Source organism: Manacus candei, unplaced genomic scaffold, assembly GCF_025592945.1.
Source record: "Manacus candei isolate 608988 ecotype Guabito, Panama unplaced genomic scaffold, ASM2559294v1 h1tg000069l, whole genome shotgun sequence".
NCBI lineage: Eukaryota > Metazoa > Chordata > Aves > Passeriformes > Pipridae > Manacus > Manacus candei.
Genome location: NW_026138117.1, coordinates 3,074,935 through 3,091,495, shown reverse-complemented (window position 1 = coordinate 3,091,495; position 16,561 = coordinate 3,074,935). Strand labels below are relative to the sequence as shown.

The 16,561-nt window shown below is 41.1% G+C and overlaps 1 long non-coding RNA gene across 8 annotated transcripts in view; it reads left to right on the top strand.

Moving 5' to 3' along the window:
- The window catches only part of LOC127479672 (uncharacterized), a 45,741-nt gene that overhangs the window by 1,690 nt on the left and 27,490 nt on the right, over positions 1-16,561 (top strand). For 3 of the 8 annotated variants that reach the window (XR_007907645.1, XR_007907647.1, XR_007907642.1), the window contains exons 2-3: positions 1,247-1,324; positions 2,454-2,561. This is a non-coding gene — a long non-coding RNA (uncharacterized LOC127479672). Of the gene's footprint in view, positions 1-1,246; positions 1,325-2,450; positions 2,562-2,657; positions 2,718-3,754; positions 6,273-6,312; positions 7,776-16,561 lie in introns of those variants that run through there. The other 5 variants (XR_007907648.1, XR_007907646.1, XR_007907649.1 and 2 more) reach the window with 5 other exon arrangements.

The following is a 16,561-nucleotide window of genomic DNA, read 5'->3' as shown; positions in this document are numbered from 1 at the left end:
CTAGTGCAGAGGCTGAAGATATCATACTAATTTCATTTTTTTTGTTTTATATTTATACTTTATTGCACTGGTGTCATCAGAGAAGCTTAAGCTCTAGACGATAATCTAGACAAGCTTGTCCTTTCTATTTCATTGACAATCATCATCTGTCCCAAAAATTTTATGTACTCTAAGCCGCTTACACTCACAGACTTTTGACTTTACTTTTTTTTTTCACTGAAATCCTTGTACCTATCTCTGGCTTGAAGTCTTATGCAGACTGAGAACTGTATTGTGAAAAATCTGTGAATAAGTATTTTGGCTGGTTAATATTCCCTGCCCGGTGCTGAATAGCAAATTAACTCTGCATGTATTAAAATGCTAACCATTCTAAGCACTGGTTCAAAACTTATATTAGTTATTGCAAAACTTCATCAACTTGCTGATCATTATCTGTGCACTGGAACAGCCCGTCTATACAAAAATTAAAAATCAAAGAGCAGATCAGGTTGATGATGTTCTCAGCTGTATTTCTTTCTGTCAGTGTGTGCTGAGGGACTGAAGGAAAGAGGTGTGTGAAATTCTTCCCAGGCTGTAATTGGCTGTTTTTCCTTGCTGCTCTGCCTGACTTTCCCCTTAGGCCGTACTCAGAGATGAACTCCTGTACAGAAATGGGGAAAATCTCAGAATAATTGCACAGCCCTCAAAAAGAGCAGCTTGTCCTTTATAGAAGAAAGAACTAGCAAGTAATATTTTATGTATCTTTAAGGGAAAGGAACACTACTTGCAAATGAATGATTTTATATGCAATGGAATTTCAAATCAATAAGCAAAAAGGAACACATAATGCATGGATAGAGGCGTCAAGTGAATCTTTTCATCAGGACTCTTGGAAAATGCTACCCAAGAAAAAAATTAGTTGTGTAAAAAGCTATGATATGCTTAACTCTGCAAGCAGAGTGGCTGTATAATTAACCACACTATCCGGGGAGGATGCTGTGTTAGAAGATCAGCTGAGAGAAGTGGAGTTAAAATAGCACAACAAAAGAACTGTGGAGAAGAACTGATGTTAGTGACTGCCATCCACACATGCAAAGGAATAGTTGTTGCATTTCAGATTCCAGTCATAGCAGACTTCAGAGCCTCTGCTACTTTTGAAGAGAAACATGCTGAAACTAGGATTTCTGAAATAGTGAAATAATGAAATACTGAAAACTCGTGTGTGCGTTATACCATCTTTTTTTTGTTTGCAAACCTTTGTTTGTAGGTTAGAGGTTTGGCCCACCCCAAGTCCCCGAATAGGCAATGAAGAGAGAGGGACTCCTGGCTGGAATCTGCAAAAGTGGTAAAGCACCCCTGCTTGTTTGTGAAATCCCTGAGAGCAACACAGTGGACCTTAACAAATATTTCAACACAGAGTATGCTGAAAGATATTCAATATGGCAGATATGCCAAAATGGGTCCCATTTTTCTATTTCATATCTTAAAAAAAAAAGCCAAAAAAGATTTAGTTTTAGCCAAGCCACTAAGAAAAAAATGAAATCATCATACAGTGTTTCAACTATGGCAACAACACAGGAAAACTGTCAACAAAAGCTATAAATTGAGTATGAGTTTTTGAGCATGTTTGAGTATGTTTGAGCATGTTTGAGCATGTTTGAGCATGCAGGGATGAAAATAAGACCAGTTAGGGAAATTTGAGGTATCTTTGTTCCTCTTTAGAGCAAAGACACCATTTCCAATCTTTTCTTGGACAACTGCCATCTCTTGCTGCCCTCGTACTTCCTGGGTTGCTCATGGCTCTTCTCTCTTGCACAGACAGTGACATTTTCTCTCAGTGTCTTGTGTCAGTTTATTAATCTTTTCTGAAGAGCACTGTGCTCAGGGCTTCTCTCTGTTTTCCCCTGCTGGTTTCAAAGTGGGAACACCACTCTCTTGAAACTTGGCTGTTTGGGAACTCAGCTGAACTGTGGGTCTGGTTTTCATTTTTGCAGTCTTGTGAATTCTGTCTGGTTTTGTCTCCCTGTGGCCACATTTAGCTTCTCCCAGCTTTTTCCTGTTTGCTGGTGCAGTAGAACAGGACCTGCTAATTCATAAACAGGCACTCCTGTGTCTGCTCCAGCATCCTCTTTGGGACAATGGAAAGGGCTAGATTTGGCAGTGAAAGGTCTGAGAAATGTTGGAGCAAGATAGATGAAATGAATCTCCTTGGAGGGGAAAAAGTTTGCTCTTGCCTACCCTCAAAGACCACTTTATGTCTTGCAGCCTATGCTGGAAGGTAACCTCCATTAAAATCAAATCACATCTTTATTTTTAGCACTTGACATATTGTCTTTTTTTCCATGCAAATTTCCATTCCCTTTTAATTTGCAAACTGCCAGCCTCGGTTGCCTCCAGTGGGAAGGAACTTCACCAGGCAGTCATATGCTGTGGGAAAGGATTGCTCTTCACCCTTTGTCTTTCATTTTCAGCAGATGCCCTCCTGCTCCTGTATGATGGGAAATGATGAACAGGACCCATATTCTTTGGTGCCATTCATTATTTTGAACACCTTCATCTTTTCCCTTCTCTGAAGCAAAAAGGTTTGATTTTACTATTAATCTATAAGCTTTTCATGCCTCTAATTATTTTCATTGTCATTTCTGAACTCCTTTCATGTCTGCTTTGTCCTTCTCAAGGTGTCCAGAACTGATCCAGAAGCACTTGGTTTGGGTAATAAAAAGTATTTTCAGAATTGCCTCCCTGTTTCATTCTTTTTCTTTCCTAACTCTTCCTCTTTTTAGCACTACGAGACATCTATGGCAAAATACCTACAGTGACAACCAAGTGTTTTTCTGACTCTTGACAGTTAAATTTAGAACCTAGAAGATGTAGTTCATATTCTTCCTCTCAGAAAGCATCATCTTCTGTTTGAAAATGCTGCATTCAGCTGTGATGGCATCTTGCTTTGCTGGTATCTCATCCAAGCTTCTCTCTTGATTTACTTAAATTTTTTTTGCTTTCCACCATTTTCACTCTCCCATTTCTTTGTTAATTTTCAAACCCCCAGAAAAAAAATCTTTTGTCACTTGATTGTCCAAGATTGTTTTGTATCTGCATGTTGTTTCTCTCCATTCCCAGAGCCTGAGTTTATCTGTACTTGTTACAACATAACTTGAGTAATTTTGTACTTTTTTGTATTGTCCATTTTTAAAATACTTTTAATCCAGGTCAGATTAAGGCATTACTATGATTTATTAGCAGGTCTGAAAAAGTCTGACTAGTCTTGACTAGCCTGTACTTATGACGAAACCACTTTATCAACTAGGATAAATCATTAAGGTTCACTCGGAAGCACAGATGTCAATCAGATCATCAGTCGTACAGGCTGCAGAAGGCCACGGTGCAGCAAATAATAATTGTTTGCAAATTTGTAGGCTTTTTTTTTCATGAGACATAGTGACCTACAAACAAGGAGAACAGTGTAGATATGTATATCATGATTACATCAGCCATCATAGGGCCAAATTGGCTGATCGGAGAAGATGACAAAATTCTTTTTTAGATAAAAATGCTTATTCAAGAATTGCTAAATCTTTTCTCATGACTGAAAAATAGTCGCAGTTAAAAAAATTTAGTTAGGTATTTTTTAAAAAAAATACAAAAAAACTCCACACAAAGCCCAGTTTCTTTGTCAGTTGCTGGTTTCTGACTTGGGGACTGTTTCCAGAGCAACAGTTGATAATATAACAAACACTGAAGGAAGTACACGAGATAATTCCCTCTTCTACTTTAGGTGAGAGTTGTGTCCCTCCATTATCACTAAGGAAATGAGGAGTATCTTGCACTGAAAAGTATTTACTGCGCATCTCTGCCTGAAGTACGTGGAGCCTGTGCAGTATCTTTGATACCTGATGTTTGCCAAGAGATGGAGCTGCAGAGTCAGGCTACCTCCCAAGCCTGACCCGGTAAATCAGGAACGATAGAATAAAACCCTTGGCAGCAAAAGCCTGTAGCCTCTCATACTGATGCCTGCTACTCTTCCCAAGTGACAACGAGGCTTGTGTTGGGCACTTAGCCAACTCTGTCCAATCTATTCCAGTTTATTTCATTAAGCCATGGCTCAGAAAAGCCAAGAAACAAGCCATATTAATCTTGATGGATCCTGGCCTCTGCTCAGGTAATGTTATAGAAAATGCTCAGCAGCCCCAGAGTTGAGCAGTAACAGGATGAAAACAGCTGCTCTCTTGGACTTGCCTTAAAACCTCTGTTCCCTACATATACTCAGTTCCACTGAAATGTCAGTTCCACTGCACAGTTGTTACTCAGCTGGTGTTTTTCTGGTTTACTTTCACAATTTAGGCATTGCTCTAAACCTTGTCTCAGTTTTTAGTCATCTGCAGTGTGAGACAGAAGATAGCAAAAGGATTCCCAAACTACCAGAGACCTGAGTTTGTCAATCTGTGAAGCGTCCCTCTCCATATGGATTTACAGGCTTAGCTCTGGAAGCCATAAACCTGTGTTAGTACAGAGTAAAGCCAAGTATTTTTGGAGCAGAGCTCGGGTTCAACCCTGGGTTAATGCAGTGATCTGGCATGTCTGAGCCAGCTCCCATCCACACCATGCTCCTGTCCTTCCCATCCCAGCACCCCGCCAAGTGGAACAAGTCCAGGTTTGTCTGTACCTGCCCGTAGTATCCCGGGATTGCCTGGAGCTACTTCGGGATAAGGTACATCATGGGGAGTCTGCTGAGCTAATCGGGCTCTCAGTCCTCTCCAAGGCCCAGGGGATTCTCAGAGTAGACATTCCTGCAAACCAAGTCACTCCAGTTTCTGGGTCTTCCCACAACAGTTGGGTCTGAGTCTGCCACATCAGTCTCATGCAAAAAAAAAGAGCCATGAAAGGGCAAGAACTGACTTACCCAAGTACCCTCTTGCACCCATGAGCAGTCAGGGCATTTTGTTGTTTTAAAATCTGTGTTCTGCTTCATTTGCTTAATTCAAAATCCTTGTGCCTACTGATTCATTAGGTGAGAACCAGCAGATTAATATGGGATAAATTCTGCCTCAGTTGTGCTCCCAGATGAGGGAGGAAGGGAGAGAGGGAGGTGAGGGAAGAGAGGTGAGTCTGCCTCTGCCTTTGGCTTGTGTTGCAAACCTCAGGTCTGTGCCAGCCAGTTTTGAACCTTTCTTCTAATGAAGATTTCATCCTTTGTGTTATGTCAATAAGAGAGACACCCAAAACTAAACAGATTAGAAGAAAGGCCACTTGCGTATTTGCTAAATAGGATTGGAAAAAAGTCCTTTTTCCTCCCTGTTTTTTTCATGGGAAAAAGCCAACCTGGTTATAAGCATAAGTCCGGCAGAAATATCTTTGCTGGGAATACTGATCAGAGAGAAGGGTTCAAATACTTTTGGGGATAAGGATCCGGTAGCCTGTGTCTAGTTGGTATTTCCTTTTGGGTGTCCAGGGCAGCTCTTTGCTTGCTAATTTCTGAAATTGTTGTTCTTTTCTGTAATTTTAGGCTATGATTGGCCCTGGCTGTCAGATATTCTGAAAATGTAGTGTGGCAGCCCCAAGCTCTCTTTGGAGTTTTAGACTACACAGAGTTTGGTGAAATATTTTTTAATCTGATTTCTCAGTGAAAAGTCTGTTTGTCAATCAGTCTGTTGTTTTTTGGTTGGGGAGGGCAGAAAATCCACAAATAATGCATGAGAGAAGTGGACCATTATCCATGCTTGTAGATGGCAGATGACTGGTCAATATACATGTCCTTTTTGGCCATGCGTAGATCCAAAATACCATAACACACATTGTCCCTTGCTCTGGTGTCAAAAGAGAGAAGATTTTGAGTTACAAGAAAAAAAATACGTATCTAACTTTACATAATAACTTCTTGAAATACCCGTGGGTTTTTTAGTGTGGTAAATAAATGATGGTTTTTTAAACCAAAATAACCCCCTTATACCTTAAGTCTTCTGATACAAGGACCTTCAGGTACATACACTCCACTGGAGCAGTGACTCCCAGCTTTCACTACCATGTCCCTGAGCCCAACAAGTCTGTGTGGAGCCCACACTGGGCTTGTGGGACTGCTAGCTTGGGAACTGGGCTATGGTTCAGATAAAATATGCTCGTTCCTCATCTCTGAAGCCCACATTATTGGTTAGAAACTGTAGCTTTAGGTGAGCCCTGGTAACTCACTGAAACTTTGTGCCTCATCCTCTCTGCTCTGGTAAATAGAAACATCAATATTGGATAAATATAATTATATGTTTTGTCATAGCTTAAAGATGTTCTTCTTTATACAGATAAGCAACATTTTCTTACTGTCTCTTACTGTCTCTGGTTTAGAGATGTGGTTACTCACAGAGGAGTGGGTAAGCAACTCTACATGGAGCTCACTGAATTCACCAGGAAGCCCTTAGAGACTTCACTTAGCATTGGAGAGATGCCAGTATATCCCTGTGAAACACTTGAGGCAATTTGGTCCTATCTCCTGTGAATATTTATTTCAGTTTTCAGGGAGTAGTTCCACACCCTGGAGAGCAGAAAAACCACATGCATGGAGCTGAGCTGTATTTTAACAAAGCAACTGAGAGCAATATTTTTGCACTGCACAGGTAGTCGATATTCTAAATAATGTAATTGCATGCACACGCTTTGTTTATTACAGATAAAGCATCTCTATTAAAGTATTATAATTAAATAACCACCTTTTGTTGGAGCAGCTTTATTTTCTAAATTGTAAAACCACTTTCCCCTAGCACAAAACTTGTGCCAGAACTCAGTTGCTCCCTGAGGCCATGAGGACATTTGCAAATGCTTTGCTTCGCCATAACCAGGAGCTGGGTGGGTCTGGTGCTCAAAACATGCCAGCTTTCAACACAAGAAGTAGGCTTTGGTGGTTACTTCTGGAGTTAATTCTTGACACCAATCAAAATCTTTAGTCATTAAATCATCTTTAATTTTAAAATAATTTAAATAACAGCTTTTCTCACTCTCTAGCTGAAGTCCTGTGTTAAGATGATGTTAGATACTTAGCGTATGAGGTCAAACAGGCAACTCTTGGACGTTCCAGTGTTGGTCCTCTGGTAAGACATGGGGTGACTCAGACTTCTGGAATTTTAAGTTATGAAATGTTGGGACTATTTGAGGCCCTGCTCCTTCCTATGCTTACCTCTTTGTGGAGCAATGATTCAGTGTCAGTTATAATGTGATTATAATGGGATGAGTATACACCATATTATTTTAAAACTAATTTATCTGTGTATCATTGGCTGATGTCATACATAAGATTGAAGAGTGGGAAAAGAAAAGCATAGCACATTTGGGCTTTTAAGATGGAAGCACTAAAGGGGTAGCTTAGGGTGACTGGACAACTAATAACATCAGTCAATGTGCTTCCCTTTAGCTAACCAGACATTTTCCAGTGAAGCATGCTACTGATAAAAAATAGTTATTTGAACCCAGAATATTTCATGGACACATCTAAGGGTTCATGGTCTTTCAGTATTCACAGGTAGGAATCTCTCAGCCATAGCAAAGCTTGGAAGTAGCCCCCCTGAAAGGCTCTTGGCTAAGGGAAAAAAACTGCCAATGTTAGCTGGTTTTGTGGCTACACAGCACTGACTAGTATAGGTGAAATGACCAATGCTAGGAGAATATTTTTTATGGGATACAACAGCTGCTGGTGTTCCAGCTTATGGCAGTTTTGACATGGAGGCCAGTCTTCACGAACGAAGATTTGGGAAAGGTCTTTACCCTTTGAGCCTGCGCAGTGGATTTTTTAGGTGAGACACAGTGTGCGCTGAATTGAGCCCACCCTTTAATCCTAAGGTTCATCTGCTGGGGCCAAGTGAGCTCAGACGGTGGCAGCGAGGTTCTCAGGACGTAGGTTTTATGTTTTAGAGTGACCTTCTCTTAGATGGATGGCCTTACAGGGCTGATGAGCTCCATCTGCCTGGAGGAGTTCCCCGACGAGGAATCGAACCCTGGGCTGCGGCGGTGAGAGCGCTGCATCCTAACCACTAGACCACCGGGGGTCCTGACATGGAGGAGGGATATGGGGAATACCTGAACACCTGAGAATGAAAGTAGTAGGGCAGGTGGACTAAGATCCCTTCTACCTCAGGGCTGTCATGTTATTTAGATAAAAAAAATGTCTGTTTTTCTTTAAAAACACTTCTTTACTTTTTACTCCAAGTATGTGATTACAGCCAGTTTTGTAGTCTACATCACAAAAAGTCACTTATTGTTGGCTCGTCTAAGACATCAGAAAAAACTAAGAGTAAAAAAATGAGTAATATCTGTGTAGGCTTGGAGATCTAATTCCTGCTTTGTTTTTTTGGGCATTCCTTTGGAACAACATGAATAACATTTTCTAGGGTAATATGTGTAAGAGTAGTTTGCCCTTTGAGGGACTTGGGATGACCGTAACAGTTCTTGAAAAATTTAGGTTCAGCTCTGCTATTCCCAAGTGTTGGGATGAGCAGCTTCAAAGACTCTCAGGGATTTGTCTTTCCTCTCTGACCTTTCCCTCTGACTTTTCTTAACCTCACTGCTATTCAGCTCAAGACTTATCATAGCATATGGGTCCCAGTTCAGAGTTCCCTTCTTTTATGAGGTTGGGGTGGGCTGTTCAATATGTGTCCCACTGTTGTTAATGCCACGTACGGGAAAAGAGAGGTAAAGCCCTTTAGCTTCCGGAGCTGTCAGTCCGGGTACTTTTCACAAGCAACACATTCAGCCTTTTCTGATGGCTCAAGCTGTTCCCTCTGAGCTTCCTGTACTGTGTTGATATGGCAATAGGCTACCAGATTTTACATCAAGAGCAGTGCCACAGCATTTCATTATAAAAATTTATGGAGGTTGATTCAAGATACCTGGAGAACTTTCTTAATTGTTTCCCTTACCTCTCTGGAGCTTCAAGGTCAATCTATTTTTCTGCCTACAAAACCATCAGATTATTTCCTTTCCCCTTGCATTCCCCTCTGGACCACTCTCTCCATAGGAACATACACCTATGGGGAGAGGTATAGGCAATGCCTGGCTATTTTTGATGTATATTTTAGCAATGCCAGGTGCTTGCAATTCCTGGACTGTTAAGCTGTTGGAAAGCCTAGCTCCAATGACAATATGCCTGGTTTCCCACCAGCTCTCAAGCTCAGGCTTCTGGCCAGTGGTCCTGCACTTCTGATAGCTTTCAAGTTTTATATTCTTAGAAAATGTGTCCAAGGTTCCCTGGCAGGAACCAGACAAGGGGGCACTGCAGTGTAAAGGTCCAAAAACTAAACGATCTCAGGTTTTGGGGATGAAAACTGGAATCTTTATTGAACACATGAAATGCTATTTAGGGGTCTCAGGGGAAGAACACGCTAATGAGGAGGCCGGGTTATGCCAACTAGGGAACTACGCAATTGATTAGCATTTCCAGTAACAAGGATTACATAGGGGGGAAAAATGATTAACATTTCCCATATCCAGGATTACATGTGGGGGGAAGAGGATTAATATTTCCAGTAACCAGGATTACACTGTGGCTAACATTGGTTAACATTTCCTGAAACAAGGATTACAAGGGAGGAGAGAAAACAAATGGGCTTCTGCATGGACTGATAGCATCATCACAAAGTCTTTCCATATCCTGCTGCAGGAGATAGGACAGTCCACATGGTTGAATATCAGTGAGTCTTGTCTGGCCCTTAGATGATGAAATTTCCCTCAGCTCCTGTTGTCCACGGCCTGCTACATAATCCTAACAGTTCCTTTTCTGCTGATATCCGAATTTTGGATTGCTACACTGCAGGATGTGCCCATCAGCGGAGCATCTGAGCTCCATTTGTGGTTCGTAAGGGTTGGGGCATATGTTTGAGCACTGCCCTGTGGTTTCCCACATTGTTTGGCTGGGTTATCCTGGCTGCTGGCGTGGTTTTGAGGGTGGTACTGACTACCGGCTGCTGGTACTGGGCACTGTGAGGAGAGCAGCAGATACCAAGGACCTTTCCTGCCAGGCAGTGTGGATATGACCACCTTGATTTTGGGAGAAGTGTCTGCCATGCAGGGGAGAACCGGGGACTGCCATTTGTCCACAGTGCCAGAGCACAGCCCATTTTACCAGTCCAGACAAACCAGTAGGTGACTGCTAAGAGATTAAATGTGCTCTGGCTGCTCTAGGGCAGCATGCTCCCAAAGAAATATAAAAGGCACATAAAACAGTCCTGTTCAGATGGCTCAGAGCTGACTGCCTCTATAGAAGCCTGCCCTGTGGAACAGCTGGGCACGACGTGCTGCCCTTTTGCCTCTGTGATTGTTGCTGCTGCCGCTGTTACTGTTATTGTGGTGATGATGATGATGATGTGTGACTTTCTGAGCTTCCAACCTTCAAAACAATCTGAAGACTCTGCTCTAACATACCGCAGCACACTTTAATGGCAAGGAATTGTAGATGCAAGATTCATGAACCAAGTTGGGGCATCAAAGCTTTCAGGACCACATGGAGATCAAGAATGGGCTGGGGTCATGCTGGAGGGTGGTGGTGGGTAGCCAGACACAAAGCTGGTGTCACTACTTTCAAACTGCCTGGTGGGAGCTGCTCCAGGAGCCTGCTGTCACCCAAAGCAGAGAGCAAACAAACATTTATCCAGTGTAGAAGATCATCAAAGGCCAGGGCTTAAACTGTGTTATTTGAGAGCAGACATACCCTAATAGTTCGAACCAGCAGTTAGGAAGCCCCAGCTCTGCAACTTCTTATGGTCTGCTGTCCCAGAGTGGGGCATCACTGTGCCATCAGTCCCCAGAATTTGTCCCAAGTGTGCTGGAGACTTCCTCAAATAATGACAGTTGTCCTGACATGCCTTTCAGTAGCTTCTCAGGAGTCATGGACTGTCAGTGGCAGTAAACGAGGACAGCAGCAAGCAGGTATTTCTAAATTTCCTCCCCTTGACTGGTGTTGCAAATCCCCATGTCACAAATATGAGTATTTTCTCTTCTTGTGGGATGTCAAATGACACACTTGCACCCCAGTAGTATTTGTGAAAACTCACAGTAGCTTCTTCTAATTCAGTGTGCAAGAAACATGTGGAAATTCCTTTTCCCCAAAAGAACATATTTTTTTTCAAATAATTTGGTAATTTAAAGAAATTATTTCTTTAAGGGATGAGGAAACAAAGTTTGGGAATAAAACAGTCATCTTGGATCAGTGAACAAAAACTTCAGAGATATGTTTTTCCAGAATGACTAGTCTCACAGTCCTGGTGGAATTTCTCCTTTTAATTAAAACCAAGGAATTTTCAGAACATGCTACATGCATCTGAATAAGAAGTATTCTGGAAGCCTGCAAAACTAAATCTAAAATAGTTCTTAAGCATAAATAACTGATCCATTCAAAAGAGGGGATAAACCTTTCCACGGTGAATCTTCTTTAACTGATGGCAAAGACAGTTTTCATGTTGTACACTTTAGCACTTTCAAGTTGGTGCCATGCTGAATGACTAGACCTTAAAGTGGAAGAGGAATTCAGGCCTGAAAATGATGCACTGCTTCCCAGGATATTGCTATGACTTTGATATTATTATAATTTAGCATAAAAAAGCATGGCTAGAACAGCTGTATTTTCCTTGCCATTGTATATATATCTTCTGTTTTATACTTGTGCTAACACATCATCTGAGCATGGAATGAGTTAGGAACTTGTACGTTTATATATTAGTCACACTCCTGATGTTTTTACTGGAACTAAACCCAGTGAAATTATTTCATGGTTAGCTTCATTCCCACACTTGAAGAACTGGAGCTCATGGGAGCATAACTCCAGAACCAATTATGAATAACATTGCTGAATTTCCTAGTGTTCTTTGTTGCTTTAGTAATACACTTTTTCTTCAGGATTGTCCAAATAAGGATAAAATTGTGCTTTTAAAAACATGTTGGATATGTTAGCTCAGAAGTTTTAGGATTTAGATCAGGCAGGGATAGCTAACCTAGTGTCAGTAGTTAGTTGACATGGAATCTGGTGTTAAAAAACACTTCTTCAAGGAAAGACTAGGCTCTAAGTATTGCAATGCCAATATATTTTTCAAAGATTTTAAAAGATTTTTTTTCAGGTTTTTTAAAGAGACAATATGCTCTTTTGTGATTCATAAAAGTAATATTTTTTGAAACACACAGTAAAACCATCTGTACTGTCATTAAAAGAGGCATATTAGTTGCACTAGTTGTACAACCAGTAAGAAGTCATGGAGTTTGCAGTGAGTTATATATCCAAACAGGAGCAGACAAACAGAACTAACTCTTGTTATGAAACTCCAGGCTGAAAAGGGGAATGACAGGTGACATATTTTGGTTATATGTTACTCAAAGTTGACCTTTATTTTTCTACTGTCAGTGCATGATTAACAGTTTTAAAAAGGATTTATCCCAGAAATAGCTATAGTCAAAGACACAGGAAGTTCTTTACTTAAAATGAAGTAGCTGCCTCATCCACCAAAAGCATGATATAATGAATAGACTGAATTTTCCATTTCTGTCACATTGATAGTGCACTTGAAATATAATCTTCCTGCATTCTGATTTTTTGTTTTATTGCAGAAGGACTGACTACTAAAAAGGGGCAAGCTCTTGTCATGTATATTTCTAATTATTGTGAGTTAATATTTCATTACTTAAGTGAGAAAAGAAGAAAGACATTCTTATTCTTAAAGAATATCTGCCAGTCCTTTCTTACTCCTTTCCTAGCTGTGTTAAGGATATGTATTAATCACACCTAGGTATGATTCTGGAGATATCTCCAGAGTTGGAAAGCCATGAGAACATCTAGACACATCATATATAGCTGCACTCCACTCCACTGAGTTGGAGTGGAGGAAGAGAGAGGATAACACCCCATGTTGTTTCATTATGTACAGATAGCCACAACTCACACTTATACATATGCTCTTGCCTTTAGCTTGGTAGTCTTTTTCCCTGTGCAGCTCCGTGCCACTTTGCATCACATATTATGAAAACTGCTGAAAAGCATATAGGCTGTTACCACAGGAATGTTTCCCCACCTAAGTACAATCTGCTTATGAGCGCTGGAAGTTGAATCCACCAGTTGAACTGCTTGGATGCAGCAGAAACAAGATAGAGAAACATTATCAGAGAGGACTTCTTGATGGTTTTGCTTCTTTCTGGTCCTTTGGTGAAACTATGCCATCCTGCTGAAGAAAACAGGACCCTGTCTACTCTTGGTTGTTTTAATAAAAACAAGTTTGATCTTCTTAGAAGTTGCTAGAATCAAAGTGAATGCCTCAGTACCTTTTACTTCATTTTAAGAAAGAGTCAACCCTGCCTGTTTATTTGGGACAGTTTGAAGACATAAAGTGGGTGTTTGAAAGTGGCAGAAAAATCAATGAGGTGTTCCTATACCTGTCAAATTCAAATAGAATGACGCTTAATGAAGCCCTTCCCTTTCCTTCCCTTCCCTTCCCTCTGTTTCCAGAAGGTTATCAGGTGATACCAAGGCAGCTCCTTGTGCCTGCTGTTTTTTCTGCAGTTAGATCAAGAAGAAAATGGAGAGTGTTTGCCAGTCCTTTAGTACATCCTCTGCAAGTTGGCCCCATAGTTTAAGGGAAAAAAAGGCAGCTTGGTTGACAATAGAATAACTTCACATTGAAGAAGAGAAGAAAGCTGGCACAATCTGACCATTCCCTTATGAAAAGGAGACTGCAGAAGAGAGGAGAGGGAGAAAATGAACTTATTAGTTCAAAAACCAGGTTTGACTCCATGCCTCACTGTTACTTACCTTGTTTCCCTTTTTCCAGTCTGCTCAGGCAGGGTTAACATTTCTAACAGCAGTTGTTGCAGTAGGAGTAAGTCACTGTAAGACTGCAGCTTGTTTTTTAATCTCTCCTTGTGAGAAGGATAAAATCCCTGTATTTCAAAAGACTGCAGTGTCAAGTGTAATACACTGAGAGGCAATGCTGAGATGCTTGTAATTGTGGAGATTGCAGAAGCACTGTGTCTGTGCTCTCTCTATGCTAGCTGGGTATGCTGGGAAGCTTTTCTTTCAGTACTTTAAAGGCTTGTTTTGCACTGTTTATCTTGATAATCTGGGAGAATGCAATCCCTTGGGAGCAGTGAAGGTGTAGGGACAATACTAGAGGGACAAGGTATTCTTAGTGTGGTGAACTATGGATAAGGAGGCTTGGAGTGAGTACAGATAGTGCTCACGAATTTAAAACAAGCTTTGAGCTTTCACTTCAACCAGGCAGTGTAAGAGTCGAACCTCAGCTGTCATCAGGAGGAGGCTTGGTGGGCTTAAGCTGGAAACCTTGGGGCACAGAGGCTGGGGAAAAAAACATCACCTAAAAGACCAGACAAGAGCCATTGACATTCATGTCGTGTGGATTGTCCTGATCAACTCCAGGAGGATGTAGAGAGACTTTGCATGATGCTATCAGTTATCCCCTTGTTTTCTCCCTCCCTCTGTAAATCCTTATTTTGGGAAAAGCTGACCACCCTTCCCCAGTATAATCTTGCTTACTGGAAATATCAAATCCTTTTCCCCCAAATGTAAATACTGTATCCAAGAAATGTAAATCAATTTTTCCCCTTATGTCACCCCTGTTACTGGAAATGCTAATAAATTGTGGAATCCCCTGTTTGGAAAAACCCTGCCTCCTCATTAGCATGGAAGCCCCCAAGACCCTTAAATAGCACTCACGTGTTCAATAAATCATTCCAGTTTTTTGCCTCTGTATCTGGAGTCATGATAGCTTTATTAGACCGTTACAAGGCAGTCTCCTGAGTGCTTGTCAGCAGTAGGGTAGCTCTGAAATTTTGAGTAGAGAGCAAGCCTGTTACAATCCCAGCATATATACTTCTGTTCCTAGTTTCTAGACTTCATATGTTCTGAAACAGAACATAAAATAGAACATGACCAAGCTGTATTGAAAGTTAGATGTAATTGGGATACTACAGATAGCACAGCTGCCTCACATAAATCCTTAGAGGTTTCTCCTTTCACAACATAGCCTGGAGAGGCTGACCAGGGTGTCCTCTTCAGAAGCTGCTGGTTAAGATGAAAGAGTGGAGAGACACTTAGTCCCTGTTTCACACCATGTTTCAGAAGTGCAGCATTTTACCTTTCAGCTTTGCTTTCCTCATGACGTTGCTTTAGGTTTTCTTGTTCCTGGACAGAGGAGGCTATTTATTGCTTTTGTTTCTCTTTTGTCCTTTGGTGAAGTTATTCATACAGTCAAAAGGAGTAAAGCCTACCATTTCTTACCCTCTGGTCACCTGATTACAGTGCTCAGTCTTTATAAAGCTGCTACAATCAAAACAAACACCAGAATATCTCTTGTTTCAGTTCAAGAAAGAGAGTCAACTCTGTCTAGCTGATGGGAAAATCTTGGAAATGTGAAGAAGGTATATACCATAATGGCACAGACAGCAGAAAGATTCCCCAGGCTGTTTTTTGAACCTCATTCTTTTGGTGCTAACTTCAAGATTTTGACTGCTTTGCAGAAGTGTTATTGCCAGTATGCTAAATTTGAACACACACCCAAACATATGCATATATGTACAGTTCTTCAGGGCTCAGTTACTCAGCCTCCTTCTTGGTGCAGAGTTGTTTAGCAATCATTCTGCTTGCTTTCAACTCCAGCTTTTGCCTAGCAGATGCAAGGTGATTGCTTCACAGTAAGAGAAGTTAGTCCTGCCTGTGCAAAAACAAGTATTTTTCTGGTGCTTTCTTAAGCACTTCATTCAGTTGTCTTTTCCTTGTGGGTCCCTGTCAGGTCTCCCCCTGTATCAGTGCATGAGTGCAAAAGAGATTCCTGACACCTGCTATATCATCTCCAGCTCTGTGGTCTAAAACAAGCAAGGCTGTGGCTCTGGCTGTCCCAACTTTCCTTCTCAGTGCTGTGAGCTGGATATTGACTCTTCTGAGTAAACTGGTGATTCATATGAATATGCTCAGCTATGTAGGAAGAGTCACAGATCAGTAATATGAAAATGAAGGTTATTTTTTTTCCCAAAGAATGTTTTGCAAGGTTTTACTTTGATTTCTTTGAAAATCTTTTATTTCCTTCTCCAGATCACAAACAGAAAGTTAGATGTGTTTATTATTTTTTTTACTAGCTTAAAAATTATAGTTTCAAGTGTAATTTCAGGTGAAAAGCCCTCTTCCAAGTTAGGAAAATAGTAAAGGAGCTTTTATAGTGGTGCTTATTTCAGTATTTCTTTCTTTCACTGTCTCTCTCTTCCCCAGCATCCCAAAGGTCTTCCTCTCTTCATCATCTCTCTGTCTCTCCAAAAGGGGAGAGTCTCCCAAAGATTCCACTTGCTTCCCATTCTGCTTCTTCCTGGCTCTGAACATTTCACCCCACCTCGTGGTGTTTGCCTCACTGCAGACCTCTCTTAGTAGTTTCTCTGGGGATGTTTCTCACCTTGAGACATCTCTGTACCTTTCTGTAGGTTAGGCTTTGCTAAACAAAGCAAGAAAGCAGGTTGTCTTACGTAATGATATCTTCAAGTCAGAAGGCTTTTGGGGATACAGTGAGAAGAGTCATTCAGAGCTACCCTCCACAGAAAACTTGTATTCAAAATTTGTGCTTTGTCT